Source organism: Equus quagga, chromosome 15 (genome assembly GCF_021613505.1).
Source record: "Equus quagga isolate Etosha38 chromosome 15, UCLA_HA_Equagga_1.0, whole genome shotgun sequence".
Taxonomy (NCBI): domain Eukaryota; kingdom Metazoa; phylum Chordata; class Mammalia; order Perissodactyla; family Equidae; genus Equus; species Equus quagga.
In genome coordinates this window covers 56,098,384-56,107,122 of record NC_060281.1, presented here as the reverse complement: position 1 = coordinate 56,107,122, position 8,739 = coordinate 56,098,384, and the positions used below count along the sequence as shown (strand labels likewise).

Here is an 8,739-nt window from a genome sequence, read left to right as displayed (position 1 = left end):
GGGCAGTTGAAGCCGAACATGCGAACTTAACCCCTTTGCCACCGGGCCAACCCCCTACAGGCAATTTCTATGGACTGAAATAAATATGCTTCTATTCTATGTCTGCCCTTTAAGCCCACTAACCCCATTTCCTGGGAGAAGAAAAAGTCCTATATGGACCTTTGGGGTGTTGGCTATTGTCTCAGCATTAATTCGTTAAGCATCTAGTATGTACTGGTTTTGGCAGTGTAACAAATACGTAAAAAGTCCCAAATTCATAACCTCAAGGGGTTCAGAGTCTCATGTGGGATGTTGCATGGCACACGAATGTTCCCAACATCTCAAGCATGGGCATGATACATTATTTAATATCATGGTGCATCTTGGAGTATAAATACGTGTGATTAGGGCTCAGCCAAGGGAGAGTGCCACATGAGCTGTAGTGCCAGCAAGGGCTGTGTGGACAAGGCGATATGTAAACCAGGCCTTAAAATTCAAGTAGTATTTCCAGAGGTAGGGAAGAGGAGAGAGGACATCCTAGTAGGTGCAAGTGGTATGATGAGGGGAGATGACAACAAGATCCAAGACAAGGTGGGAGTGAGTTTAATGCCTCTGCGAACCAATAGGAATCTGGTTTAGTGTAACCCACTCATATTGGAGAGGAGAGTACCCAGCTGTAGAGTCAAGGTGGGGCTAAACTGAGAGGGCCTTAAATCAAAAGGAATTGTCTGGAATCATTGCTCTCCCAGGACCCATGAGCTCATCTTACACAGGTTTGGTAACCACTGCCTTTCCAGTTTCTGGGGACTCATTGTTCTCAGGATGCAGGTGGAATGTGGCCTCGCAGACACATCAGCTGGGTGCAGGTGCTTGGAACAACCACCTGGCACACCCATCCGTCTCCAGCTTTTACTCTGTGGCCACCACCCTGGTCAAGGCCCTTGTCACTCCACACCTGGAATGACTGAAGTAGCCTCTCATCTCATCTCCCTGCCCCGGGGCTCACCTCTGCTCCAAACCACAGGGCAAACTAGTGTCATCTAACGTGCTTGCAACAACATCAACGTCATGACATTCCTTTGCTCAAGAGAATCTTAGAGCTTGGCTCTGGACTTCTCTCTCTAGTGCTCAAGGCTCTCCATAATCTTTCCCACTTTAAGTGTCTCATAAACTTCCCGCTGTACCCACAGACAATGCAATCGCATTTGTTTCTTCCATTCAGTTTTTCAACCATTTCCTGACCATCTACGACACCTCAAGCATAGCCAGTGCGATGGGCTGAATTGTGTCCCCTCAAAATTCTTACGTGGAAGTCTTAACTCCTGGTACCTCAGAACATGACTGTATTTGGAGATAGTGTCTTTACAGAGGTAATTAAGTTAAAAATGAGGTCAGTAGGGCAGACTCTAATGCAATGTGACTGGTGTCCTCGTAAGAAGGGGAGACTGGGACACAGTCCTGGAGAGAAGGACGACCATGTGAGGACACAGGGAGAAGGCGGCCATCTACAAGCCCAGGAGAGGGGCCTCGGAAGAAACCAACGCTGCCCACGCATTGAGCTTGGACATCCAGCCTCCAGAACTGTGAGAAAATAACCACCTGTGGTTTAAGCCACCCCGTCTGCGGGACTTCGTTATGGCAGCCGCGGCAGACTAAGACAGGCGCCTGTCTCCATAGCCGTCTTCCTCCCCTCACACACCACACTCTTTGCCTCTGCTTCCCTCACCTGTCTGCTCCTCTACCCGTCCTTGTCTAGCCTGACCGACTCCCCAAGCCTAACTCAGCCCCTTTATGCCTCTTCCCTGACCACCCCAGACGTCATGGCTTTCTCTCCTCTAATTATAACATCTATTCCAGTGTATTCTCTAATTTTCTTTCGTGCATTGTCCTGTTTCACCAGATCATAAAGCTTCCCAGGGGCAACATCCATGTGACCTTCTCCCTGTCTCTTTGAAGGGAGGGATGTGCGGTGTGAAGGAAGGGGAGGAACCGAGAATGACTGGTTCCTGTGTTTTGCCTCCAGCAGTGGAATGGACTGCGGCGCATAGTGAGACGGGAGTGGCTTAGTGAGGAAAAGGTCTCAGTATTTCCATGCATGTTCATACATTATTTTCTTATAGAAAATGAATCGTCCTATACATATCATTTTGAAACTCAGTTTTTAAATTTAGCAATACTCGTGGGACATTTCCATGTCAGTCTTTCTGACTCTACTGTATTCTTTTTAATATGTGTATAGTATTCCATGTCCTTCCTTCAGTCTTTTCAACAGAAAACATCAACGGCATTAATTTTATTAAAACTCCTGGAATATGTAACGTGAGTGAACATATACTTATCCAAAGACCGGACTAGGTTGCCTTCAGAAAGTGAAGCTAGACTAGAGCTCAAACTTTCTGTGGGAAGGACCACAGAGGCCACCTCCTAGAACTCCCATGTTTTAGAGATACAAAAACAAAGGCCTGGAGGATTTCATGACTTTCCTAAGGTCATTCCAGTAGTAAATGCTCAAACAAGCAGAAGAATCCAAACCTCCAGGGTCGTGCCCACTACGTCACGGTGCCGCTGAAACAGAGAGACCCAGAGTCCCTTCCCATGTGCCATACTGAGCTCTGTCCTTTAGTTTATCTAACAGTCATTTGTATTAACAGGGAATCAGAAAACACAGAACTAAACGTGACCCTAGAGGTCAACTGGTCTAACCTCATCTTGTCGATGAGAAAACCGAGGACCAGTGTGCTGTGGGTGAGGTTCTGAGTGTGCTAAATATTTCATATAATGAAATCATGCCACATGTGGCCTTTTGTGTCTGGCTTTTCTAAAAAACATAAATCTAATTGTGTTCGTTTACTTCAGTCCCTCTAGTAGCTTCCTAGCACACTGGCAGCAAAACCCCCCTCTGATCACACCTCAAAGCCCTATTCCTGTCTGGCGCCCGCAGCTCATCTTATCCTCATCTTTGCTCACGATGCTTTTGCTGCCCCATCCGCCAAGCTGTTCCTTAAATAGCCAGATATTGATGAGAATCCATTGAGTATAAGAGCAACTGGTAGACAGTAGAAGAGATACACGGCAGATTTAACCCTGGTTTTTGATGAGCTTATAATAATATGGGCAGAGTGGATTCATGCTTTCATTCAGTCATTCAATGCAAGATTATTACATGTGTATACATTTCACTTTGGGCACATCATGAGAAGGCAGGATTCTTTGGAAAAGACCATAATGCTGGGTAAAGCAGAAGGGAGCAGGAAAAGAGGAAGACCAAATATGGGATGGATTGGTTCCATAAAGGAAGCCCTAGGCCAGAGTCTACAGAAGCTGAGTAGAGCTATTGAGGACAGACATTGTGGACATCACTCATTCATAAGGTTGCTGGGAGTTGGAGCTGACTTGATGGCACGTAACAACAAATACATTTTAGGTTCAGAGCTGGGCATTAGGGACACCAAGTCCAACAAGACGAGGATCTGGAGCCCAGAAGGAGGACAGCCAGGTAAGCCAGTTATAAAGTAGCAGGCACTAAGTGCTGGGCACATTGGAATACAGAGGACGAGCTACCTAAATCTCCTGGGGGCACCAGGGGGAGCTTCTCAGAGGAGGTGATAGCTGAGTTGTGCCTTGAAGAAAGATGGGAGTTAGTAGACGTGGAAAGGAGCGGGGAGAGAGGTGGAGGTGGGCCGGGTAGGATCAGAGGTGGCCAGAAGAGCATGCATGAGGGGGCATGTACAAGGGCTCTGCATTTGGGAGACTGCAGGTTTTTCTACCTTGGTAAAGGGGGCATGTCAGCCATAGGAGGTGCAGCTGGGCCACGGCATGCACAGCCTTACAGGCTAAGTTAAAAAAACTGACAACAAAATTTTATTCTGATAGTTATTGGCATTAAAAGAAAAGCTATATGTGGGATCATACATGTCTTTTATAGAGCTCATTGGTGGTGTAGTGACTGCTGGGTTTTACTTATGTGTCACTGCAGCCAGGGGCCAGTTAGGAAGTTGTTTTATTAATTCAAGCAAAATAATCATAAAGATACAATTCTATGATTATCTGTCATATATGCTAGTTTCTCTCTCTTTCTCTCTCTCTCTCTGTGTATAAAATTTTGGAGTGTTTTTTTTAACCCCCTTTTGCAGATGAGAAAACTGAGGCTCAGAAAAGCTGAGTAACCTCCCTGAGGTCACACAGTGGTGAGCAGGGCAGAGGTTAGAGGCTGCCTACCTCAGTGCCATGCAGAAAGTCCTTCCCCAGCTCCCTGGATGAGGATGAGATGAGGACGAGGACGGCCTTAGCTAAAGCAGGCAAGGAAGGATGAATGGAAGGAAATAGATCAGAGAGATGTTTCAGAGGCAGATTTGAGAGGATTTGAATGAGGAGAGAGGGAGAGGAAGGAATCTGGAGTCATTTCTGAGTTTTTGGCTCAACAACGAGAGATGTGTGCAGGGAGGTGGGGGCAAAGAAGGAAGAAGCAGGTGAGAGAACCCAGGTGTGGGCCGGGCTGTGATATAGGGTAGAGTGGGATGGGTGCGCAGGAGCCCACAGTGCTGGGGGCTTCGAGAGAGGGAGGCGGAGCATCTGCCTGAGGGGATCAGAGAACAATCCAAGTGGCCATGTTATTTACAATGCACTTTCGATTAGGAGAAAAGAGCTTTTGACAGGTGCCACTGCAAGGGAGAGGGGTCTGGGGGAAGAAACAGAGGGAGGGAAGCTCGAGGTGGTGTTTAGGGAGCGACAACAGTAGGTTTTGTGATCTTGAACGGTAGGTGGGGTAAGGCGTTTTAGGGAGAGGAGTAGAAATCCTTGACCGGGCTTGACAAAGGGAAATCTGTCAGGGTTGTTCTAGGTTGATTCTGAACGGGTAGAGGCCAGAAGTGGGGAGGCCAGTGGGAGGGTTTTGCAATAGTGCAGGGAAGAGGTGCTGGGAGCCTGGATTGGATGCGGACACAGGTATCGAAAAGGGGAGAGCAGTGTAAAGAGATCAATGGACAAGGGTCAATAGGGTTAAATAACTAGATGTGAAGATGGAGAGGTTGTCCAAGATCATCTTGAAAATTTTAAGCTTGGGTTTGTTAGTGCCGCCTAAATAGCTAAAATAGATACACCCAATGGTTAACATAGGTTAGCATAAGGGAAGCCGTCTTATAGAGGGGAACCATGTTAGAACTATAAATGACCCTGATTCACAAGACACCCCCTTTCCTTGTCAGCAATGCTTTAGTTTGCAGTTTGCACGTAGCCTAGATAAGTATGCACGTGCTTGTGAGAAATATGCGTGCTCTGCTATTTTCGTAGCCTTGGCTTCTACGTAGACCTCCCTATTCCGATAAGGCAATAACTTTGTTCTCTAAGTTTTCCCAGGGATGCAACGACCTCCAGGAAATGAGAGAAAGAGATGGTGTGGAATCTCAAAGACGACAACACCAGATGGTCGACATCCCAAGAGCCCCCTTTTCCAGCCCATTTGCCCTATAGAACTGCTTCAAAATGTTGTAGTTTTAAGATGGTTCTTTAGGACACGAGTCCGCCATCTTCCCCCTTGCAAGCGAGCTGTAATAAAAAGACCCTTTCTCCCCTACCACCTTGCCTCTTGATTGTTGGCTTGTCTTTGTGGCGAGTAGAGGACCCCTTTTGAGGGTTACAGGTTGAAAGAAGAAAGTTCATTTTAGAAAAGTTGATTTATGACAGCAATCACCTATCCAGGCAATGTGGCCCAGAGAAGGTAGAAATTTGTCTGGAGAAAGGTCAGGACTAGAGACAGAGGTTTGGGATCATCTGCACGGAGGTCACAGCTGAAGTGTGAACAGTGGATGACATTGTTGAGGGCACAGTGAGAGACAGAAAGGATGGCAGTGGAGTGCGTCACCTCATGAAAGAGCCCGTTTATGGGGAGGAGAAGGAGCACAACAGGTGACTGGGAGGGAGGATGCAGGAGGGGAATTACGACAGTGGAGCGGGTCAGAGTCTGCAAGAGGCATGTCCAAGAGGAGGTGGCATGAATAAAAAACTACTTCTAAACCCAGAACCTGGACAATTTAGCCTGCTGCCACTTCTTAGTATTTTGGCCAAAGAGTAGATGCAAAATGGAAAACTAACTTTCCTTTTTTCCCCCTTACTACTGCAAAATACGTGGAACTTAAAAAAAGCCACTTTTCCAAATACTAAGAGAGAACAAAAGGGAATACAATAAATGTGGGATTTGCAAGGTCCGCGGTTCTAATCCGGCACAGCCAGGTTGCTCCGAGGGGCTCATGCATTTCATCCCAAAGGGCAGCAGAGTTCTCCACACCCTGACCTCAAAGGTGGCACAGCTTCTCCAGCTCCTTGTCTGGGCTCCCCGCTCTCAAGGGTTTGGCTATTTCTGCACCCCTCCCACAGTAATCCCTCCTTTACACCTGACATCTGAAGTCTGGGCACAAGGGCTGCCCATCCGGGGCCTGAGTTCTCTTCTCCTTTGCCCAGCATGAGTGACCGCTTGTCCTGGTCAGTGACGCTAGGAATCTCCTCACTCTTGAGATGAGATCTTGACTATACTCAGGACCAAGAGGGCAACGATAGGTTAGAGAGACCAAACTCTGCAACCTTCTACGGGACACAGTAGTGGCATGTGGGAGGCAGTGATCTCACAGCGTCAGGCCTAGCAAACACTGTCTTGCTTGAGGATGCTGGGACGGACAAAGAGCCTCTGGAAAACAACAGAAGGACCGGCACCACCAGTGGCTTTGGGCAGAGCACATTACTAGGTAGGCAGGTTTGACCAGAGCAACTGCTAGGGGTTACAGAGGGAGTGAGGAGGAAAGAGAATCCACAGCCCCTCTTCTCTCCTACCTCGGAAGTATTATGATTCCTCCTTTCTCCTTCATCCCAAGCAGCGTGGCTGCTGCCAGTCCCTGCTCTCGTGTGCCCAGTCTGGGTGATTCAACCAGGGAGAAGCGGCCACCCTCACTAGTCCTTCCACACTCGCTGCCCTCTGCCTTTCAGAGCACCAGCTCTTGAGGCCCATTTGCAATGCGCCCCTAGGCAGGACTCCCATCGCCTCCACCTGTCCCTTCCTTGCCTGTGGCTTGCCAAGCTTTCTCCATTTTTGCCAACCTATAAAAATCCTAAACCAGGGCTTTGAGTTGGGCTTTGCATGGACAGGAAAATCACACTGTGGAAAGAATGCAAGCATCAGAGTTCATTTGCTTTTGTATTGGAACCACATTTATCACAAAAGACAATGGAGCAATTGATAATGTATCCTAAATGATGAATTTTCAGGCTGCGAAGCTTAGTTTCTTCTTACCTGTAGTCAGGCTGTTTACCCCAAGTTTACCAAACATGTCACTTTTTTTCTCAAGGGCGACCAAGCCTCTTATTGTTGAGAATATTACAAATACATGATTGTATCCAGGTCTCCCTGTTGCATTCCACGTAAGTATGACAAGAACAGTGCTCATTACTCAGCTTAAACTATTGGGAGGAATTCCAGGATGGGTCTAACAGTGGGCACTCTCTTTCTCCTGAGAACCTAGTTTCAAGATAACTACTTGTCTCTCACACTCTGTTGCTATTGCAATAACATCCTCATGGTTCTGTTTTTTGGCAGGATGCTGGTCCTTGGGTGACAGGGCTATGCTTTAGGTAGCCATCACTGGAATAGGATGCAAAGAATTTGGATTCTAAATTCCGATACTAAATTAACAGTATGACCCTAGATAAATCATTTCCCCTCTCTAGGGCTCAGTTTCCTCAGCTATAAATAAAAGGCTTGGATAAAATCAATGATGTGCTAGTAAATTTTTAAACAACCAGTTCCTGGTGGAGGAGCCGGGAGGGGGAAGCCCTAATTGTAGTGTTTGTCAATTTCTGTGGTGTAAATATCCCTCCAAAGGCCAGTCTCAGGCTACCAACTTGAAGTCGGCTGGCTGGCAAGTTTCCTGAAAATTTAACCACCGGCTCTGGTGAGACGGTACAAGCCAGTTCCAACACAACTCTGGGTAAGATCAATACTACACATTATTTTAATCCTGAAATTTTTTGATGTTATGTATCTAAATACCCTTCAGTCCTAAAATGCTACAGTTCTATGATTCTGAGACTGGATGACTTTTAAATTGTCAGGATATGCCCAAAACCTAATTAACAGCACTCACTTGCCGCCTAAGTTCATCGGCATCCTGATAAAAGCTGCCTTTGGTCCAGATTCAGAGCTATCCTCCTGCTTGAGCAAGCAGCTCTGGTCAGCAGGCCTTTGAACTAGAAGCTGACCTGAAACTACCATGGCCGAGAGTCGGGAGCTTGGGTCTGGAAACCCAGGAGTGAATCTAGAGCTGCTCCTGACTTCACTGGAGCCGTCTGATGGGTTATGATTCATTGCCGCGTTATTTCAGCCACTGTTTCCCAGGGTGCCTGGAAGCAAGGAGGACCCGAGAGTGTGAAGCAGACAGAGGAAAAACAGGGAGGAGGAGAAAGGGACCCGCCCAGGGCAGGGCCGTCCTGAGGTGTAATGGGAGTGAGTCACGCCTGCCTGCTTTGGCAGCCACACCTTTGCCCAAGTTCTGAACGCCAGGTGGAGAATTTGCCTACACCAAGCTCCCTGGATCAAGTCAGAACAGGTTTCCTGAAAGATCATTCCCATTAAAATTAATGGAATCAAAATAGGCTGATATCTCCTGAAACATGGTTTATTCTTTTTTGAGTGTTTGCTAAACGCTCACAGAGAACCCTGAAAGTGTACAAGACAGAAGAGAGGAAGAAGCATACTTTGACATCCATGAGGGAGGC

At 47.2% G+C, this 8,739-nt stretch overlaps 1 long non-coding RNA gene across 1 annotated transcript; it reads left to right on the top strand.

Moving 5' to 3' along the window:
- The first annotated feature begins 1,450 nt into the window (after positions 1 to 1,450).
- LOC124227432 (uncharacterized) lies at positions 1,451 to 5,528 on the top strand. Its single transcript, XR_006885476.1, has 3 exons — positions 1,451 to 1,562; positions 3,404 to 3,475; positions 5,326 to 5,528. It is a non-coding gene; the product is annotated as an uncharacterized LOC124227432 (long non-coding RNA).
- The last annotated feature ends 3,211 nt before the right edge of the window (positions 5,529 to 8,739 follow it).